General features: G+C 48.8%; 1 protein-coding gene across 4 annotated transcripts in view; it reads left to right on the top strand.

Moving 5' to 3' along the window:
• The window catches only part of LOC135388423 (uncharacterized), an 84789-nt gene that overhangs the window by 22274 nt on the left and 41685 nt on the right, over positions 1-20830 (top strand). The window contains exons 5-7 of one of the 4 annotated variants that reach the window (XM_064617978.1): positions 555-705; positions 1574-1919; positions 2299-5524. The gene's annotated coding sequence lies outside the window, so the exon portion shown is untranslated. Of the gene's footprint in view, positions 1-554; positions 706-1573; positions 1920-2298; positions 5525-20830 lie in introns of those variants that run through there. The other 3 variants (XM_064617979.1, XM_064617981.1, XM_064617980.1) reach the window with 3 other exon arrangements.

Below are 20830 nucleotides of genomic sequence, written 5' to 3'. Positions count from 1 at the left end.
TTCATAAATCGAAGGTTCATAAATCGAGGGTTGACTGTACTTGTGCTGTGTTGCACCACACTTTCTCCTCAACGCCATTCGTCTGCCCATAACAAATGGTGCCACCCAGCATCCGCAAATTTTTTTATGTTTAGCGCACAGAGACGTGATGTTACACGTCACTTCTCCCACATACGGTGGGGAAATGCAGTGCACGGTCTCCTCAGCAATCTTTCCTCCGTTGTCCAGGCTGTCCAGCATCCCCAAAGCCATACTTATTCATGGTTTTCCACACTTTCTATTTCTTCCCATAAAATGGTCTGTGCAGAGTAATAATACAAAGGAAATATGGCCCTGCATATGGTCCTGTGTATATTATTTGGGTCAGTCCGTATTTCAAGGTACTTAGATCACAATTGCTCAAATGTGCAGTTTGTGCTCGAACAAGTGTCTTATGGCATGATACCATTGATCAAATGTCTTACTGGGGCAGTCCAAATAATGCTGAAAAACTTCCCACAGTTATTTTTACTTTATTTTGCATGTTTTGTCTGAGTGTGTAATTTTTTTTTCAGTGCATCGTGAGGGACAATGATTACTGACAAATTTTGAGAAGGAACGATGTGCTGACCTCTGTCGCTGGACTTCGATCTTCGTTTTGTTCGACGTGTGTGTTGTACACAATTAACGTAGAAGTTCTATGGAACAATGGGAAGAAAACACCAGGTAAGTGCAAAAGTCTTACCTGCCTGCCGTAACTGCCTGCTTGCACATACTGTGCCAACACTCGGTATGCGTATTTTCGAGAGCCATACTTGGAGGGATATGCTTGTGAAATAATTGTTGTAATAGGGTCATTCCACGCGAAAGGATCCAATGAGTGCGCTCTACCTACCGCCATACAAGCCGAAAAAAATTGTGGCTGCTCCTGGGTATCTGTAATGTCACATGACAAAATATTTATGTTCTAGTGGTAGCCGTTGTTGCTCCAGGCGCCGTTAAGGAGAGAGTTCCTTTTAAAAACGACCAATCGCCCGAAAGTTTGTAGCAATGCTCCAGGATCTCCTAGAAACTTGGGATTTGTTTTAAATCGTAGAAGGTGGTTTATTTTATAATCGCAGCGAAATTCCTGCCGTTTTACCATCCCCCGTCATTGCCTACGAAACCTGCGTAAAAAAATCGCAAACCTAGGCGAAACTTGCGTTCGTGACGGGTTACGCAAGCAATGACAGGGGAAGATAAAAAGGCGGGAATTTTGCTGCGATTATAAAATAGACCACCTTCTACAATTTAAAACAAACCCCAAGTTTCTAGGAGATTCCGGAGCGTCGCTACAAACTTTCGGGTGATTGGGGGTTTCTACAAGGAACTCCCCCATTAATGGCGCCTGCAGCGACAACGGTTACTACTAGAGCATAAATATTTTGTGATGTGACATTATACATCCCTTGGAGGTGCCACGATTTTTTTCTCTCTACTTTTCGCTCACTACGCTCTGTGGAAGGCCTTCAGACCTCTTGAACTCGAAAGGCGTTGTAGACCGTCACTGCAGTTCTCCATAGCATCCTTCGTCCATCCTCCTTCCATTCCGCAGGTGTTGGAGCTGTCACATGCCCATTTTGCGACGAAGTGGAAGGACTTGAAGGATCCAACATAGATTCATCCTTACAATTTGATGAGTATTGTTCAGTTTCCAAATCGTAATGTCCATTCGTAGCAGGGATATCTAAAAGAAATAATAAATGACGAAATTAGTTTCAAAATTCCACTTGTGATGAAAAATTATGAAAAGCCCTTACATTCAGGGTCGTCGTCGTAGCTGAGCTCGGAGTCTTCAGTCCTTATAGATATACACCTAGTGCCATCGATAAAACTTACCTGGATCCATCTGGAAAGGATAATGGAGCACACAACTGTTTTGAAAAGCCACACTGTTCACGGTTAGTGAAGTAAACTCCTAGCCATGATAAGTGGTCATTGGTGAAATGTAGTGAAGCAAGCTTGTATATTATAACTGTGCGAGAAACACTATTGAAGGCTTTTCTGAATTTAAAAAATACAGCATCTGTTTGAACACCACTGTCGAAGGATGACGATATATCAAAATGGAAATCAATGGGCTCAGTCACTGTGGATATCCCTGTGCATAAGTCATGCTGTGCTGACGAGAAAAGATTATTCTGACATAAGTGCTCCATCAGGTTACTGTAAATTACATGTTCCAACATTTTTGCACAGTCAGCCGCGAGTGATATCGGACTATAATTTTAAACATTGGTTTAACTGCTGCTTTTAAAAATGGAAACAACATTTGCGCAGAGCCAGTCGTGACGCAACTCGTGAGGAGAACATTCTATGGGCAAACTTCCCCACTCTCGGGGTCGTACCCGCCCGTCCGCCCAGCCTGCGAAGGGACAGAGACACTCAGCCAATTGAACAAACAACCAATATTTATTTTACCTTGGCACACCGCAACCAGACGCACCGTGTAGTACAGCAACAGATAAGTATCCTCCGCTCCAGTCCCGTGAGCACACCCCCCAAAACGCCGTCGGCGCGCGCTTAAATGATCTGCTTCCTGCGGCAGCGACCCGTGGTGATAACAGTGTCCTGTTTCAGATGTCTGGTGGCGCCACCCCATACTCCCCACCCACAAGCCAACAGGCACAGTTCTCACAGGTCGTCGGGGATGTCCAAGTCAATGAGGTCGTCGTCCCTCTGTGGGGGTGCCTGCGCTACTTCGTCTGTGTGTCTCAGGAGATGGGGGTGTAGCCTGTGAACGGTGGCTACGGCGGCGGCTAAGTCGACATTGGCAGGGTTGCTACCCTCCACTCGGGAGCGATGCAACTGTCCGCGGTGATGGGCGGCAACATTAATCTGGGGGACCTGACAGTCTGGGCAAAGCAGGCGTTGCTCTTCCGGTGAGAGGGGTAGGAAAGGGTTTGCCGGGTGCCTCTCGGCAAGCGTCAAGTCTTGGAACGGCCTTGGATGCGTGAAGGGTCCTGGGTCCTCAGAGGGCGGGCCTGCGCGGACCACTTGGAATGAGAAGCCCAGGAGACTGTGTAGCCGTTGCTGACGACTGTCCAGGTAGCGGCAGACCGCCGCCTTGGTAGAAAGGATCGAGAGCGTCCCTGATACGGCGTCTTCCTTGTCCTCTCTGGGAATCGAGATGGCTGGGACATAATAGCTGTTAAAAAAAAAAAGAAAGGGTAAACAGTAAGAGGGAGACTCCATACTGCGAGCACCTGGAAAAGCGCTCCACGAATATACCAGTGGAAGACTGTGTAACGGAAACCACACTAAACACACTGCAACGTGAGCACCAGGTTTTGGTGACCGAAATAGTGAATTAGCGGAGATTCAGTGGCTAGACAGCCTTGTGGTCCGCGTGTTTGAAGCAAGGCGGACCTCTCGAGGTTCCTACCTGCAGTGATCGTCCTCTGCATGAATACGAAGGGATCAAACGCATGGGGGAACAACACATTAGAGTCACTGTTTGCTCATCCCAACCAGCTAAAAGCCGGCACTCATTCGAGTAGACGCAAAATTAACTAGGAAGATACGGTGAAACTACGATCTTCCCATGCTATCGCTTCAGAGCTATCAAAGTGATATGCTCGGAGATACAAGCGTAAGCAGGGGTGTGGCACTGACGTGATTACCTGTGCAACGCATCAGATATCACTGCAACCTACAGGATGCTCGTGATTATGACTTGGTTCAGGATTATCAGAAGTCTAATGGCGCGTGCGGCAGGTGTGACAGTACAGGTAACAGCCAGCTGGCTGTTGACTGTACTGTAAGTAGAAGAGAATAAAATAGAGAATCAGTAGAGAATAGATAGGGAATAAAGAATCGATAGAGATACAGGCAACCACAATGCACTAGGCTATTATACAGGTAAGCAGAATGCACCAAACTGATAATACTAACATTGACAATACAGAACCTCCATATAACCAATTTGTAAGTGCTGGATCTTTTTTGCTTTAAGTAGAGAAATTCGTTGAATGACTTTAAAGGTCCCGTTGATAAAGATGGTACCCGCACGGCAGAGCTTCTCCAGATTTCCTTGTGTTGAAAACGCCTGAAATATTGATTGAAGAGATGCAAGCATGTATTCAACCGTGTGCTATTCAGGGCCTTTTATTGACAAACGTAGAAAGCTGCTCACCAATATTTTATCCTCTGAACTGAAGAAAGTTGTCGCCGTCCAGTGTCTTCCGCCAGCAGCCCTTGACTTGACATCAGTGAACGACGGCATCGCTGCTGCACTTTGGGTGTCAGTGATGCGCGCTGCAGCTTGGTCTCTGGAATGCAATATCCACAATAAATGCCCGCAAGATCAATTTTTCCACGCTAGTTACGCACGTTCGCATTGTCAAATGTAACATAACAAAATGAAGAACCTCGTACCTGTAGAGCTGAAGGATAGGCTTCATGGGCTGCCGGCATACAGAATCTTTCAGGGCGGTCATGTGGCGTCTGTAACTCGCTCTTGCTTATCTGGTATGTTCTCGCTCTTGTGGGGGTATGCTGTCCCCAGTGGCTGCTGTATGCTCCTTCGGAGAGCACAACGGTAGCACGGTAACCTCTAGCACATTTGTAATATTCAGTAAAACTCGCGGATAGCGACATCGCGTATTACGATATCACTCATAAAACGATGGTTCATGATTTTACCGTCAAAATATACATTGGTTCTATGGGGATACGACCCGCGTATAGCGATGGAGACCGCGGTTCCGAGTATTCGTATAACGATGTTGGACGCTGTCCCGTGCGCGTAACCACGCGGCGATTTTCGCCGCGATAAGATACAGTAGAGTCTCGATGCTACGAATCTCACGGGGTAGCGGAAAAAATTCGTATCATCTGAAATTCACATAAAAAGAATTAAACCAGAATAAAATTTGAGGCAAGAAAGTAGACAGCGACTGTTCGTTTTCCAATGCTGTCAGTGAAAGAGGTAGGTGGTAACGCTTTTGTGTCTCCGTATTTGGCCGCATTGGCTCAAATTCGCGAGATGATTCAAAAGGCCTACCACGTGCTTTCCACCCGCGAGTCGCGCGACAGTGTTCTAAAGCGAGCTTCTCCTAGAGCACGCAGGCGTTAGGTGAAGCCGACTTGCGGAATGGTGACGTGTAGTGTTGCCAGAAGTTGTCCTGCTATGTTGTCTGGTTCCCTCCACGAGTTCTGATCGCTGTTTTCCCAAGCCACTGCGATGTCACACAGCTTCGCGTTTTTTTTTTTTTTAGCATCTGTTTCTTTTTCTTTTGCTACACGCGGGGTGGCGCTATTTAGGTCAGCCCTCGTTTAACGATGTACCCCGTACAACGATGGAATTCGCGATTACCGTCAATATCGTTATACGCGGGTTTCACTGTATGGTACCGTTCATCATCTTTGAGGTACGGTAGATATAACCCTCGACGAGCAGATGTTTACACCCTCGTTCTGTGCTCAGAAACTCAAGCTGCTCCCTAGCTGCCATACTGACGTGAAATAAACTCCAGCAATGCTTATGAATTGAAAAGGTCATTGGGAGAGAAGGAACCATGGTTTTTGGACAACGACCCTAATACCTTTCCAATTTAGGTCAGCTGCAGCCATTCCCGTTTCGCCGAGAGTCTCTTGGGTCACTTCCGAGCCCAGCGAAAGTCAGTGACCGTCCTTCTCGAAGATAATCCGCTTAACTGCCATGGGATTCCGACCCCTATATCCCACTTGGGGTAGAACCCAACCAGTCTTTTGCACAGCTGCTGCACCGGAAGACACAGACAGAAGTGAAAAGCACACTTTTTAATCAATGAACGGGAAAGTGTACACGGGAAACATTCCTAGGAACTTACATGGACTGTCTCCAAGTGAACCGTGTGGGAGCAATTTTCCAAGAACCGCGCTCCACTCAGGAAAAAGCGACCTTCTGCCTTTTCGGTCTCGAGTCAAATAATCTTCTCCGGGAGAGACAGCCAGTTTGCCCTCTCCCGGCGAGATAACGGCGCGGCCGTGCGGCCGCGGCATCCCACTCCTTCCCCCACTAAGCGCAGGAGTCAAGTCAAGAAATCAAATGTCCAGTAGTTCCGGCAGATCAAGGAGATGATCTTCTTGTGTGCGAGGAAGCTGGTGGGAAGGGGCAAGAAGTTTCGGCTGTAGACGACGAATAACAGCTAGAGCTGCCTGGAGGTCGTGCAGGTTCACCGGATTAGACGGGGCTGGTGCTCCTTGGGTGTGGCCGAGGTGGAGGGACCCACGGCGATGTGTCTCAGTGTGAATTTGGGGCACCTGTCAGGTGGGGCACAGTCGCAGCACTTCCTCCGGGCTGTAGAGTGCTGGTGGTTCGGAGGGGAACCGTTCCTCAGGGGTAAACCCCCTGAAGGGTTCTGGGATCGTAGATGGGGGGTCTCCCCGCAAGGGTCGAGCTTGGTCCCGCCAGCGTCGTCGGGAGACGTAGCTGATGCTCGCTTCTCTTAGGTGATCTAGCGTGGTCCAAGTGGCAACATGGTGGAGCGGCCGGGGGGGGGGGGGGGGCGGAGTGGACCAGAGCAGGTTGGGTGGGCCGACTGGACAGTGGAGGTGGAGGGTACCGACTGGGGGTTCGGGACCTCGGGCGAGGCCTGCGACCAAAAAAAGAAAAAACGTCACCTCGGTTGCTTACGTGGGCGAAGGTTATGGCGGCTAATCCCGGGAACCCCGCCCTGGGCAGTAGTCTCTTGGGGGGATGGTTGACCAGCCCTAGGGGGGCTTGAGGGAAAGCGGGCTTGCGATGCTAGATCGTGGTTCTCCTCCACACCTGCCGCTGTCCGAGATGCGCTGGCTGAAGGTTTTGAGGTCTTGTATGTGGACGGGGCCCGTTTCCTCGTTGCCGCTGCAATGCTCGAGCCTGTACGTGACCGGAGTTAGCTGTGCGCTTACCCGATAAGGGACGTCCCATCGATTAGCGAGAGAGGCAGCAAAGCCTTTCGCTCCATCGCCAAGGGGATGTGTTCACCTTAGGACCAGGTCTCCAACGCGGTAAATGACCTGGCGCAGACCTTTGTTGTACTGGAGAGACTGCTCCAGTCTTGCGACCTCAAGACTCTCTCGTGCCGAATGAATGGCAGTCGAAATTCTATCGTGAAGATCATTAGCATACTTCGCGTACGAACGACTAGGCTGTGCGTGCCGTGTTCGCAACGTGTTTTGAGGGGGAACACCATTTCCCGTCCGAAATGCAAATAAGCCGGGGTAAATCCTGTCGACCTATTTTCCGTAGTACGAGTGGCAAAGCCAAGCTCCGTAAGACGTGCGTCGCAATCTTTATGCCTTTCGGTACAAGATACCAACGTCATCTTGATGTTGCGATTAAGCCGCTCAGTTATGTTCGCCTGGGGGTGATAAGGGACGTCTTTACGTGACGTATTCTCAATGTAGAGCAGCTATCCTCAAACACCCTACTTGTAAAGTACGAGGCGTTAATCCGTGATGAGCTGGTCCTGGAATCCAAACCGGGAAAAAACGTCCAGCAGTCTGTCCCAGATCCGAGCGGACACCAACTTCCGCAGCGGGTAAAGCTCAGCCCACTTCGTGAAGTGATCTGTAACAACTAACAGATACTGGTTACCACCGGGACTTCTGGGATAAGGACCCATTATGTCACATGCGACTATCTGCCAAGGTTTCTGGCTAACAATTGGCTGCAGCAAGTCGGGAGGCTTCCCTCCACGTGGCTTAGACTTCTGGCATATCGGACATCTGCGTGTATACCGCAAAACATCCTGTCTCATGCCTGGCCAAGTCGCGATACGACACAACCTAGAATAAGTCTTGTTGCCGCTACCTCGACCTGACAATGCAGAATCATGGAAGTATTTGAGGAATGACTTACGTAGCTTCCTTGGAACTATGATCCGAAAGGGGCTATCACCAACCTCCTCGTCGTCCGCCTGGGGAATGTACCGGACCAGGAGACCATCCTCGCTCAGCTGATAGGAGTCGTATCTCTCCTCAGCGACTTCCGTGCCTTCCAGGCTTGACGTTCCCAGCCACCTTGACACACGCTGACAAAGGCCGTCGGTCCTCTGCGCTTCCAGGATGTCGTTCCTGCTTACAATCTGTCTCCACGAGAGCTGTCTCCTCCTCCGTGACGGTCTGGTTAACCGCGGCCACAAGCTGCTGCGGAATAATAACGTCCTCAAGGGGCTACGGTGCTCGAGATAGCGCGTCTGCCGCCTTATTTGATGTTCCCTTCCGTTATTCCACCGAGAAGTCATATCGCTGCAAAAACTCCAATGTGTGAGCTGTCCGGCTGGGTTTTTCAACCACTTTAACCAGGACAGTGCCTGATGGTCAGTTTGAATAGTGAATTTCGCACCATCCAAATACATGTCAAACTTATGTAGTGCGAACATGATTGCTAGGCACTCCTTCTCCGTCATGCTATAATTGCGTTCGGGAGGCGTCAGCGTACGGCTTGCAAATGTCACGGGCTGGAGTTCACCGTGATGCTCTTGTAACAAGACTGCACCAAGGCCGTAATCGCTCGCATCTGTTTGAAGTACAAATGGGCGATTCAGGTCTGGGAGATACAAGTGGGTAGTTTCCGCAATCGCTTTAGCGAGAAAAGTAAACGCCTGTTCCTGCGCTTGACCCCTCGACCATCGTGCTCCCTTCCGCAAAAGCCAAGTTAGTGGTTGCGTTAGGTCTGCGCATCGCAGTATAAACTGTCTATAAAAGCCAATCATACCCAGTTAGCACTGCAAGCTTTTCACATCCGTCGGGCGGGGGTACTCAAGGATAGCCTTTAGCTTGTCCTCGTTCGGCCTGACCGTGCCGGACTCCACCTTGAACCTGAGGAAATCGATGCTGTTGGTAGCCAACTGCAGCTTCCGGGGATTGACGCTCAATCCTGCAGCTTGCATGCGTCCTAACACCACTTTCAAATGAGAAAGGTGTTCCTGGAATGTACCGTATTTACTCGCGTAATGAACGCATTTTTTTTTCCAAAAAGCTTAGCACCAAAGAGGGGGTGCGTTAATTACGCGGAGAAAAATTTTGACCTCGACAAGAAAAAGTGCACTGAAGTACCTGTTTATTCAGAAATGTCGGAATCACAGTCGTCTGTGCAAACGGAAACTTCATCGTCGCTGGAATGACGGTCCTCCCATACGACGTCATCTTCCGTGCCGTCGAGTGCTGACGAGATGCCAGTGACTTTAAAACTTTTCACAACTATCTCCGCACTGATCATGTCCCACGCCGTCACTATCCACTGGCAGACTATGTTTAACGATGGCCTCCTCACCTTGCCGCTCTTCGTCAGTTCATGATCTGTGGTCGCCATCCACTCGGAATAGAGGCGCCGCACGTTGTCTTTAAACGGCTTGTTAATCGAGACGTCAAGCGGCTGCAGAACAGACGTCAGACCTCCTGGAATCACCGCCATCCGAGTTCTGCACTCCGCGAGCTTTCGCCGAACGGTCTCTACCAAGTGCCCTCGGTATCTGTCGAGCACAAGAACCGCAGGCAGGCGTAGAAGTGCTCCAGGGCGTTTTTGCCACACAGTCTCGATCCAGTCCTCGACGAGTTCGTGTGACATCCATCCCTTCTCATGGACACGGATGTGGATTCCACGTGGAAACGGTCCTTGTCTTCAGAAGGAGATCTTTCTGCTTCCTCCAATAGCGTACCTGCGTTTCGTTGATAGAGAACCGTCGAGCAGCATCACGATTTCCATGGGCTTCAGCGTGCGTGATGACGGAGAGTTTAAGTCCAGCCGTGTAGCTTGTATGCTTCCCCATCCTATAACCACGGTATAAACGACGGTATAACCACGACTGTTTGTCTTGCTGGAAGGGTAAGGCGAAAAGGGGGAGGGCGCGGTGCACGTGTCCCCTTTCTCACAGCTCCTCGCCTAATTCCTCCTCCTCCTCATGTGCGGCGCGTTCCTTTGGGATACGGGCCACGCCGTCGCCCCGTCGCATGCGTGCGGTGCGTTGTTCGTTTACAGGGTCGCTGGCAAAGTCGGGGTGCGTTAAATACGCGAGAAAAAAGAAAAAGCCAGCATCTGGGTACACAAGATGGGGGTGCGTTCATTACGCGAGTGCGATCATTACGCGAGTAAATACGGTATGTGAAAAAATTACAACGTCATCCATGCACACCATAGCGAAATTGTATTTCGCATCGCCAAGCCCCTCGTCCATCACTAGCTGAAAACTAGCGGGAGAATTAGACAGTCCAAAGGGCAGTCGGACAAATTCAAATAATCCTGTGACAGGTAAATGCTGTTTTCTCAGCAACCTCTTACCGTCACCTCGTTCAGTCGGCAGTAATCCACGCACAACCTTGCGGTTCTATCCGTTTTGCAGCGCAAGAACCACCGGAAAAGCCCATGGGCTGCGAGAAGGTCTCACAGCACTGGTCTCGATCATTTCATCCAGCGCAGCATCGAGGAGCTTGCGCTTATGCACACTCAAAGGCCGAGAATTACATCGCTAGGGCATTGCGTCGCCGGTTTCTATCCGGTGCTCCAATGCATGGGTTAGACCTGGTCTCTCTGTGAACATACTGGAGAATGGCAGCAATGCTTTAGCGAGCATTCGTCGTTGGTCTGGGCTTCCTGGAAATCGTTTCAGGGTGTCCTCCAAAGCAGCGGGTACTGCCATCGCTGTTAGGTGTTCTGCTCCGGAAAATAGCTCAACGGACGTAGATTGTACAGCCTCGGGATCCTAGGTCTCCACACCAGTCCGGTTCTGCTCCGTTTCCGGCGTCGTCCACTCTATGAAGGGGTAGAAGGTAGTACCATTGCATGCTATTAGCCTCTGCGACGTAAGTCCAGGTCGAGTCCCATCCGGATAATGAAGTCGCGTCCCAGGATCATCAGTCCCGCCAATCCGGGCAGGTAGATGAAGCGTTGTGTGACACATTGTCCATCGACGGTCAAAGTGAGACGTACTGCTCCTCTGGCTGGTACCACTGCATCAGATGCGAGCCTTAGGCAGGTCCCGGTCGTCCGTGCGGAAATACTACGCTCCCGGAACCAATCGTGGATGGCCACCTATCCGGGATTCAGCCACTCCAGTGTCCACCAAAGCTGCAACGTCCTTACTCAGAACGCGCGCCACAATAAACGGTCCGATGTTGCATATGTCATCTTGCGCTCGACATGCGAGCGGGACCGAGGCCACTACGTTATCATAAAGATCAGAAAAAAGGATACATACAAAAAAAAAAAATTACAAAGACTGCCCCCTCCGCACCACACGAGGTATCGCAGAGTGAACAGCCTAGAAGGAGTGGAAAGCAAAAGCAGAAAAAAAAAATGTGTAGAGAGAAAGACCGACAGACCCCCCCCCCCCCCAACCTGAGTTAAAAGAGGAAATCGTAAAACAGAAGAGAAATATTAATCACGCTAGTGAAACCACAGGGCAAGTGAACGGGCCAAGCAAACCAACGGCATTTATTATAAACACACCATAAAAAAAAAATGAGAGAGCCCCCAACAACAAAAGCAAAAAAAAAAAAAAAAATTAATGCCGTCACTTGACTGACAAAATTGCACTCCCGGGCTGGGATCTGCTTGGATGACACGGGCTTCTTTAGCAAGGACATCGAGCGAAGAAAAGCTTCGCCCCCGCAAATAAGGCTTAAAACGAGGGTGACATTGGCGAAGAGCGCAGGCCACCTTCTCGCTTTCCGTCGCGAGCAGTTCAGCTCTGCGGTACAGCTCTTGGATTGCCCGGGTATATTCCAACAGGCTCTCCTCCGCGTGCTGCGTTCGAGTCATGAGTTCCTCACGCATACGCATTGCGTAATCCGGGGGCAAAAATTCCTCCCGAAACAGCCGCTGAAATTTGGTCATAGACGGAAGTGCGAGTTGAGACCGGCGCCACACAGCAGCTGAGCTTACCAATGCGGCGGGTAGTATCCGGCGCAGGACGGCTTCGTCAGTTGCTCCAACGGCTGTCTGGTAAGCCTCCAGGTCCGCAATAAAATCTTCGACGGACCTGGCGTCGCTGTAAGCCCGAAAATGTCGGTATCGTCAGGTTCAGGCGTAGCGGGATTTCCGAGGACTGCTGGGCGGCGGACGTGCTACTGGGGAGCTGCTGCGACAATAAAGCGCAGAGAGCTGTTATCTGCCGAAGCAGGTCCTCCGCTACTGGCGGGTCGTCCTCGTAGACGGGCTCGAGAGGGGGCCTCGTGGGCGGCATGGCCAGCAAATGCACACTCCTGAACAACAAATAAACAGCAAAAGCGATAGCGAGCGAAGGGCACGGGCGACAAATGCTACGAACAACACTGCAAATGCAGTAGCTGTCAGTGCCTCCCGGGCGGCGAGACTGGTCGGGCCCCACATGTGGGCGCCACTTGTGGGATTCCGCATCCTAGATCCCACTTGGGGTACAACCCAACCAGTCTTTTGCCCAACCGCTGCACCGGAAGACACAGACAGAAGTGAAAAGCACACTTTGTAATCAATGAACGGGAAAGCGTACGCGGGAAACATTCCTAGGAACTTACATGGACTGTCTCCAAGTGAACCGTGCGGGAGCAATCTTCCAAGAACCGCGCTCCACTCAGGAAAAAGAGACCTTCTGCCTTTTCGGTCTCGAGTTAGATAATCTTCACCGGGAAAGACAGCCAGTTTGCACTCTCCCGGCGAGATAACGGTGCCGCCGTACGGCCGCGCCATCCCACACCGCGTTCGGCAAACTGGGATTCGGCGGATTGGGCTGTAATCGTCAGCACTCCCTGCACCATGGATACTGCGAAACGCCATTTCTATTCACTATGCATTCACTATTTCAGTAGTTAATTTTTTTATGGCATGTATGACCCACAGAATGCCTGTAAGCAGCAGATATTGGTTGTAATGGAATTCACACACTTTATTTACATGAAAACACAAGATAACAAGTACATTTGGAACTGATGCTATCTGAAGTGTTGCAGTAAGGTGGTCTGCACAGGATTTTGCCCTCATGGCCACTTCCGCTTATGAAATGCTCGAAATGCACTGCCACGCACGGTGCGTTTGACAACACCAAACAAAACAAAATAGTGAGCCTGGATGCCTGGCTGGCTGGTTGGTCATGACTCACGACCACGCCTTTCATCCTACGTCATTGATCATGCCCAACTTTCTGAACACTGCGTGAGTTCCGTTTTCGACCGCGATTGAGGAATGAGTCATTTTTTCAGGGAAATTTAGAAGTTTCGGCCGACTTTTCTTCACTATATCCGGTTCTCTGAGAAAAAAGTCTTCACTATAAACGGGTTGCCAATGGCATTCAATCGGGACAGAGATTTCCCTTCACTACATCAGTTTCTTCACTACATGCGGGTTCACTATAGCGAGGTTCTACTGTGTTGCTTCATCGCCGATCTGACCTTGAAAAGGATCATCGATTCGTCGATGGCCAGACGTGACGATGGAGTGTACTCTTGTCGAAAGCTCTCGTTGAGTAGGTCCATCAGTGTCCGTGATGCATCTGTCAAATGCAGGTGAACTCCTGTCAGGCTGCTGAGTGTTATCGTTGAGATGAAGGCAGGCTGTAATCAGTTGAAACCTCTTGAATGTCATCACAGAAGAGATCTCCCTGACGTTGAAGAAAACATCTGTGCTCCAATACATGTAAGCGTGTGCCAAATGGTGAATGCTGATCAGAATGAGCATTCCAATGTAAGCCTTTAGCTCATCTGCCGAAATGGGCTCCCAGTTCATCTTCTCCACTTGGACAGCATATTTGTTCATTTCACTGGCAATCAATGCCCACACACTCTCATCGAAATACAGCATAAATGCGTCAGAAGCAGTGCTGTTACTAGAAACTTTTTGCGAGCATGTGGGGCTTCTTCCAGTTGTGTCACCTGCAATGTCTGAGGCTATTTCTGTTGACAGATCTACGTTATCTTCGGGTCCTGGTCCTTCCTTGTCATTTTCGTCCAAGGGTGGAGTCGGGCGGCGTTTTTTTTCCTCTTTTTTTCTTTCGGTGATATGTTTTCTTCAGCTTTTTTGCGGGACGTCCCTATTCTGGATCAGAATCTGAAAACTCTGCAGGACCCAAGGCAACCGACAGGGGTACCACATAAGTCGTCACCCGAATCACTGGATGCCTCTGAACCAGTCTTGTCAGGAAGACTAAAAAACAATTCCAAGGCCTCCTCGGGACTCGGGTGCTTTCTCCCTGAAAGAAATTTTAAACGGGGTCCGTCAGCATACAGTCAGAAGCGACGAAGTTTTGCCAACAGAAGTCGTAAGCCTAACGAACTTACCTGTGCAAGCAAGATATCACAAATAACTAATCTTCTGCCAATAATACACGCAGGCAAATGCCTGTGTACAATGATAACACATTCAAGCAAGTGCAAAACACTCAATATTTCCTACCTGACATTTGGAAACTTCATTATCGTCTTTTCATGAGGAAGGTATAACCAGCTCGCCGGTGCAAAATGATACACAAAGTGTAAACACATGTACGCAAGCTAGTGTCACCAAGTGGAAGTCCAGTCAACTATGAAATGGTAGTTCAATCCCTTCATAGGTGACACAAGTAGAAAAAGTGGGTGTAACTTGTCCTTGAGGCCGGTGAAACTGAAACAGCAAGATGTAACCGGGCGGGACGTATGTGTTGCACTGTCCCAAAAAGGGTTAATTTGTCACATGAATCTGGACTGGTTACTTCATTTATTTATAGGCGTTACAGGCCATGTTTTGAGCCTATTGCCTTGGCACAGTCTAAATCTTAACATCGTACTGAGAGGCACTTATGGCTTCCATTGCCTGCTGTAGGTGAACTGGCTAAATAAAACTCAGCACCCTACTGCTAGGATGTTCTTTTCCATGCATTCCATGACTTTTGTTCCTCTTTTGAAAAGGCTGGTAGGATGGTCTTCGAACTGCCAATCTCTACGAGCCTCTTGAAACTCCCTCACGGCGCCTGGCAATACGCGTAGGCTGAACTTTTATGGCTGAACTTTTATCTGTCCACCATGTCTTGTGAATGTGCGTATTGCTGCACCTAACGACACCATCATGCCCACACATTGGGCTTGTGACCTAATTTTTTTAGCCTAGAAGCTGCCAAGATAATTTGGTGTATGTGACATTTTGTTTCACAAGGGTATGGCATCGTTGAAGTTCTTGGAAAAGGGAATGGATGTCATCTGAGATGTACTGGAAAGAGAAGTTTCTGTTATACATAACATAACCCAAGCATAAATACAGTGTGTATGATACATGCGTGTATGATACATACAAACCTGCCCAGTAGTTTGATTCTGCCATGATGCCCTATTGAAATAAAGATCCTGGTGGGCCATCAAGGTTGGTGATCTGGTATACTATTGAACCTTGATGGGCCACGAGATGTGATGGACCACTAGACATGACAGGCTGGTGTACCACCAGCTCTAGTGGGTTGGTGGACCAGCCCTGGTTGTGTGACTTGCCATCAAGGCTACTGGTGGGATGAAATAGTAGTGCACCAGATATGCTCCTTTGCCGCCGGGCACAGCTATATATAAGATAAGCATTGCTTACCTAGACTCTTGTGGAAGCTGAAGTGTTCAAGAAATAGTACTCAAGGCAGTTCTGTATGTACTCGGATATAAAATGTATATATTTTTCTCTTCACATCTTCCGTCTTCGGTGGAGGTTACTGATCTTCTGGCTGATGTACTCCCTCATCATGGATGGTTTTTTTTATTTATTTTTTTATTTCACTGGCATCCTTTATCATCTTGGATGTGAGGTAGTTCACAAAGACATCTGCGTGGGAACATTCACAGTACTGTTGATGAACAATGCTTGTAGTACCGTAATGGTCTGACAGAGCACAAGCCGACATACCAATCACATGGGCATGTGGTGCTTTGAGAGTACTTGTGCAGTTCTTGGTACCTCAGTCACCCTAACACTAGGTCTCTGTGCTCAGTGAGTCATTTTCACATTTGGAAGTAAAAAAAAAAGGGCCAGTGTCAGTGAAGCCACCAGCTTAAATTTCTGTTGAAATGTACGTCTGTGTTGTAACTCTGACGACAGCACAGTAATGTCTACAGTGCAAGAATGAACAAAAAGAATTGGCTGCTGCGGGCATGTGTGGCATCACATGTCATTGAAAAGGAGCTGAAGGCGGCGCTCATTCTGTGCAAAATTGTTCACGATCTCATTCACAAAACCTGAATTAGGGTAGGAGTCAATTCGCCTCCTATGGACGCTCAGCATACACAGGCTGCTCAACCTGTTGTTGGCCAGGGTGCTGTGAAGCCATGTTTTCACCCTTTGTAGGGTGGTATGTGACCGCTCTATTGTGCAGGTTGCGACTGGGAGAGAAATCACGATGCTGAGTGCTTTCTCGACAGCTGGGAAAAGGTAGATGTAGTCTAACGCTTTTAGCAAACATGTAGGCGGCGTAGATGTTTCGGTCTGCAATCGGTTTTGCCACAAAGTGTATGACGTCATGCACTCCTCTGCAGAATTTGAGATGCTGTAAAATTCTTCTATTTGGTGAGCGATTTCCAGAACATCAGCCCTGTCATACTTAACAATATTGCAGGAGTGAGCTGGAGAAGGCCGTATGTCGGCTTGTTGCTGTCACTGAATCTCGTTTCCGGCAACTCCAGAAGTGAATTTAGGTACGGGATCTAGATGGCCCTGTGAAAATATTCTTCGGCTGTTTCAACCGGCACATTCACGCTGTGTACTTGCCGCTGTGTCTGTCTGGGGGGCGTGAGATGTGTGTAGGCAATACAGTAGAATCTCGATGATACGATCACGGATGATACGAATTTCGGGATGATACGAATTCTTTTCCGGTCCCGGCCAGAATGCCTATTCTTCCCATGTATTAGAGTTCGGATGATACGAACGCGTTATCTTGCCTTTACGGATGATACGAATGAGCCGAAGATGCGACAGAGGTCGTTCCCCCGTGACGCGAGAGCGCGCGAGTCATGCTGCCGCGTCTTTCGAAAAGGGAGGGCGATCCTCACCACGAACTCCCTTACATCATGTAGCGCAATGCAAGCAATGACTTTCCTTTTGGTGGTGGTGGTGGTGGAGATAAGATCAAAGCGATTGAACGGCCCGGAACCTTATCACCTTATCTCTGTTTCGACCTTTTTACCCCCCTCGCAACAATAAACCGCGAAGCTGTGTGACATCGCTCTGGCGGAAAACAGCGACCGGAACCCCAGAACACGTGGAGGGAACATATCAGGACAACTTGTGGCAACATTACGCGTCACCATTCCGAAAGTCGGCTTCACCTAACGCCTGCTTGCTTTAGGAGAAGCTCGCTTTAGATCACTCTCGCGCGACCCGCGGGTGAAAAGCGCGTGCTACGTCTTTTGAATCATCTCGCGTGTTTGGGCAGCATTCGGCAAAAACGGAGACACAAAAGCGTTACAACCGACCTCTTTCATTGACAGTAACGGAAAATGAACAGTCACTGTCTATTTTCTTGCCTCAATTTTTATTTTGGTATAATTCGTTTGATACGAATTTCGGATGATACGAATTTTTTCCGCGACCCCGTGAGATTCGTATCATCGAGATTCTACTGTATCCGCATACTGCTGTGCCTTCTGAAATAGTTCCTTGAACATCATCTCGTTACCCTCTCTGTGAACTCTGATAACGCCTGCAAGCTTCCCTTATAGCACTCTGCATCTTCAGTAGGTTCAGTTCAGTGGATTGCAAAGCCTGTGTCAACGGCTCAAGCACTGAAGGATACTACTGATCACAGCCAACTAAACTATGAACGTTGTGCTCTCCAAAGCACCCATCAACTGAAACACGTGTCGTCACACGTTGGTGACAGCGGTCTGACTTACATTTTCCAGCTGAGTATGCACTGCCTTATATTTCAGAGAAAAGATAAGCAGACTTTTGTGCTTCTGCGTGCATCTGGTTTTGCAGAAAGCTGGGATGCTGCTCAAAGCACCCCTTCATATGCTCAGAAAAACACGATAATAGATTTGAGAGTCCCAACTGTGTTACGAACTTCGCTGAGTTTACACAAATTGTTGACCACCAAGTTTATGTGTCGACGTGACGCACAGTGAACGAAAACAGCCCAACTATGAGCGAATAGAATCGTAGATTAACTCCAGAATACTGGCCTGCCATAGCTGAGCACCCGTCTTATCCTTGTCCAACCAATTCGTTCAGGTCCAATCCACACGTGTCACACATAGCCAAAATACTTGTCGTAACGCCCTCTGCGGACCTGTCGTGAAGAGCTGCGAATCCCAGGAAATCTTTGCGACCACACAGTTTTCCCGAGCACTTCTCACAATTGACGTACTGCACTCCCAGTGACAGCTGCTCTGTTCCTGCAATGTCTGTTGTCTCGTCAGCGAGGATGGAGAATTCGTGAGATTCACTAGCGCGACTCACAATATCCCTCCGCAGAATGTTGGCGCAAATGTCGACAATCTCGTTCTGAGTCTTCGGAGACAGGTACGTTGCATTTCTCTGTACTGTCTCAAGACTGTGTTTGAGAGGTGCGTTGCCTGCTTCAGCACGAAGCTTTACCATGGCCCTCCTGCCCCTCTTCGGTACACCTATGCCCATATCTGCGACCTATTCCGCATTATCTTAGAAATTCAACAATTGGTATCGCATTGCTCCTCGTTGCATATCACTGTAGGCTATTCATGGCTAGGCTATGTGTAAGACATCTTTTTAGGGGCTGTAAATGAGCTTCCTGCACAGGTCCCCTGGACGCCATTTGACTACTGAAGCTTCTTTTTCCTTACGGCAGAAATAAATTTTTTCTGTGCTCATGGTTCCCCTGGGTGCCATCTATTGTCCTAGCTGATTTTTTTGGCACAGATAAATTCTGAGGAGCTTGGGCAATAGTGCTATCACATTAATACAAGCACATTTCTGTTGCACCATTTATATATCTGCCAAATGAAGATTTGCTGAGTGTGAGAGCAAAAGCGGACATCACAGAAGTCGAAACATGTCTTGCAGCATCTGATCCTTCTGGGTGACGGAGAAGTTGGCCCAACATCGAAAGAGCCAACTTGTCCAACTGAAAGACAATAATTTAAGCTATTTTAATGACCAGCTGTACAATTACTAGTAAGAAGAGCCTCACTAAAGTTTTTAATTTGTCAATAACTTCGGAGGTAATTGCGTGACTGTCACATATACAACTGTCCATCACCCACAAAGTTATGTGACAATGAGCTTGTAGATAGGAGACAGCAGCCTTGAGAAAGGGTAGTTTAAAAATGGAGTGCACTTCACCATGGTGTGAAGGAAGGGACCATCTGTTGCAGGTTTATCTCCCACAAAAGAACCCTCAGGAAGTGAATCATTGCCCATTTTGGCATTTTTTGGCATTTTTCAGACACATTTTCAGCATCCTGCACTGGGGCTAAAGATGGGGTACCTCTTGCACTGTGGAAACCTAAGTTCCCACAACCTCGGGGCGTCAGCCCGTCCGTTCCGTGCGCGAGGAAGCAAGCAGCACACACAGAAATTCAATCAGAACACATACAGGTTTATTTTACCTTCAGACAGAATGCCAGGTCCACACTATCAGCAGCTACTCAACAACAACAATCATCCCATCCCTTCTTCCGCACCGCTTTTAACCCGAAAGGGAACGCCCCCCCACAGTCCTGACCGGTTCCCACCGGTGTCGCCACCTTCCGCCTGACGGTGGAACCACTGCGATGTGGTTTCCGCAGCACATATAAAAGTCAGCCGTTTCAGTGACACCGAAAGATGCGCTTAGCTACACAGTTTGATTGTAGTGAAAGTCACGCATCATCAGACCTCTAGACTGCACCAGAGCTGTTCAGATGGTCCTGCATACCCCACTAAAGCTCTTCACATGGCCCACTAGCTGCCACCAAATGTGTTCTGGTTTCCCACCAGACCCAGTTAGAGCTGCCCTGGTGGTACACCAGGTACCATTAGAAAAGCTTGGTGGCCCACCTGGTGCCACTGGAACATTTTGATGGACTACCAGGTTCCATCAAGTAAATTTTCACAGTGGCTATGGTGGCGACTGTGAGATGGCTGTAGAAGGGGGCACATTGACCAGATGCAAATATTGAAATAATCCCACTTCAAAGTGGTTTAGTGAACCGGTTCCAGCTGCAAATTGTTCCAGTTCCAAATGGTTCTGCTTGCAAAATCGCTTGGTGAAGCAGCTTGCATTAAGAGCAGGACACAAATGTTGAGGTACATTATATCTTTATTATTCCATGTTTTTATATAGATTGCACTTTGCAGCTTTCCTAACATCCTGTATCTTCCCAGACAAGATAGTACCATACCTGCCAAGACTCCCGACTCATCCGGGAGACTCCGGGATTCAGACCGATTTGTACGATTGTACGACCGAGAAGCAAATCTCCCGGAAAATGCAGTTTCCCCCTCTAAGTGTAGAACGCCTGTTTTTTGTCTGGCCACACAGACCTAAACGTCAATCCCATACCAGCCTGATTCCCATCTGTATCACTGCCGCTTTCTATTCTACTTCAAGCTCTTCTAGTTTCCGGGCATTTCGTCAGTGTTTTCGGGCGACAAGGGTGCCTTTGCCGTGTTTTTGCCTTGCATATTGCAGATTGCGGCTCCGTGTAAGTGAAACAAGTACCTGCACATGTTTCTGAAGCAATAGATAACTGAATTGGGATGCGTGATTGCGTCCAGGAGAGGGCACCATGTGTTCTGCAGAGTTTATGATGCAACATCAGCATTCCGTGTGGAGGGTGGACCGACATTGCTTGTTACCCACGTTACGTCGGGGGAGCACAAGAGCCACCTTAAATATAAATACAAACTGTACTAGCTGCATCAGTTTTTCCGAAATCGACACAAGTGCCGAACAACGATATTATC

This window comes from Ornithodoros turicata, chromosome 3, assembly GCF_037126465.1.
Source record: "Ornithodoros turicata isolate Travis chromosome 3, ASM3712646v1, whole genome shotgun sequence".
Taxonomy (NCBI): Eukaryota; Metazoa; Arthropoda; class Arachnida; order Ixodida; family Argasidae; genus Ornithodoros; species Ornithodoros turicata.
Note: the sequence above shows the minus strand (reverse complement) of the source record. Positions and strands in the feature narration are given on the sequence as shown.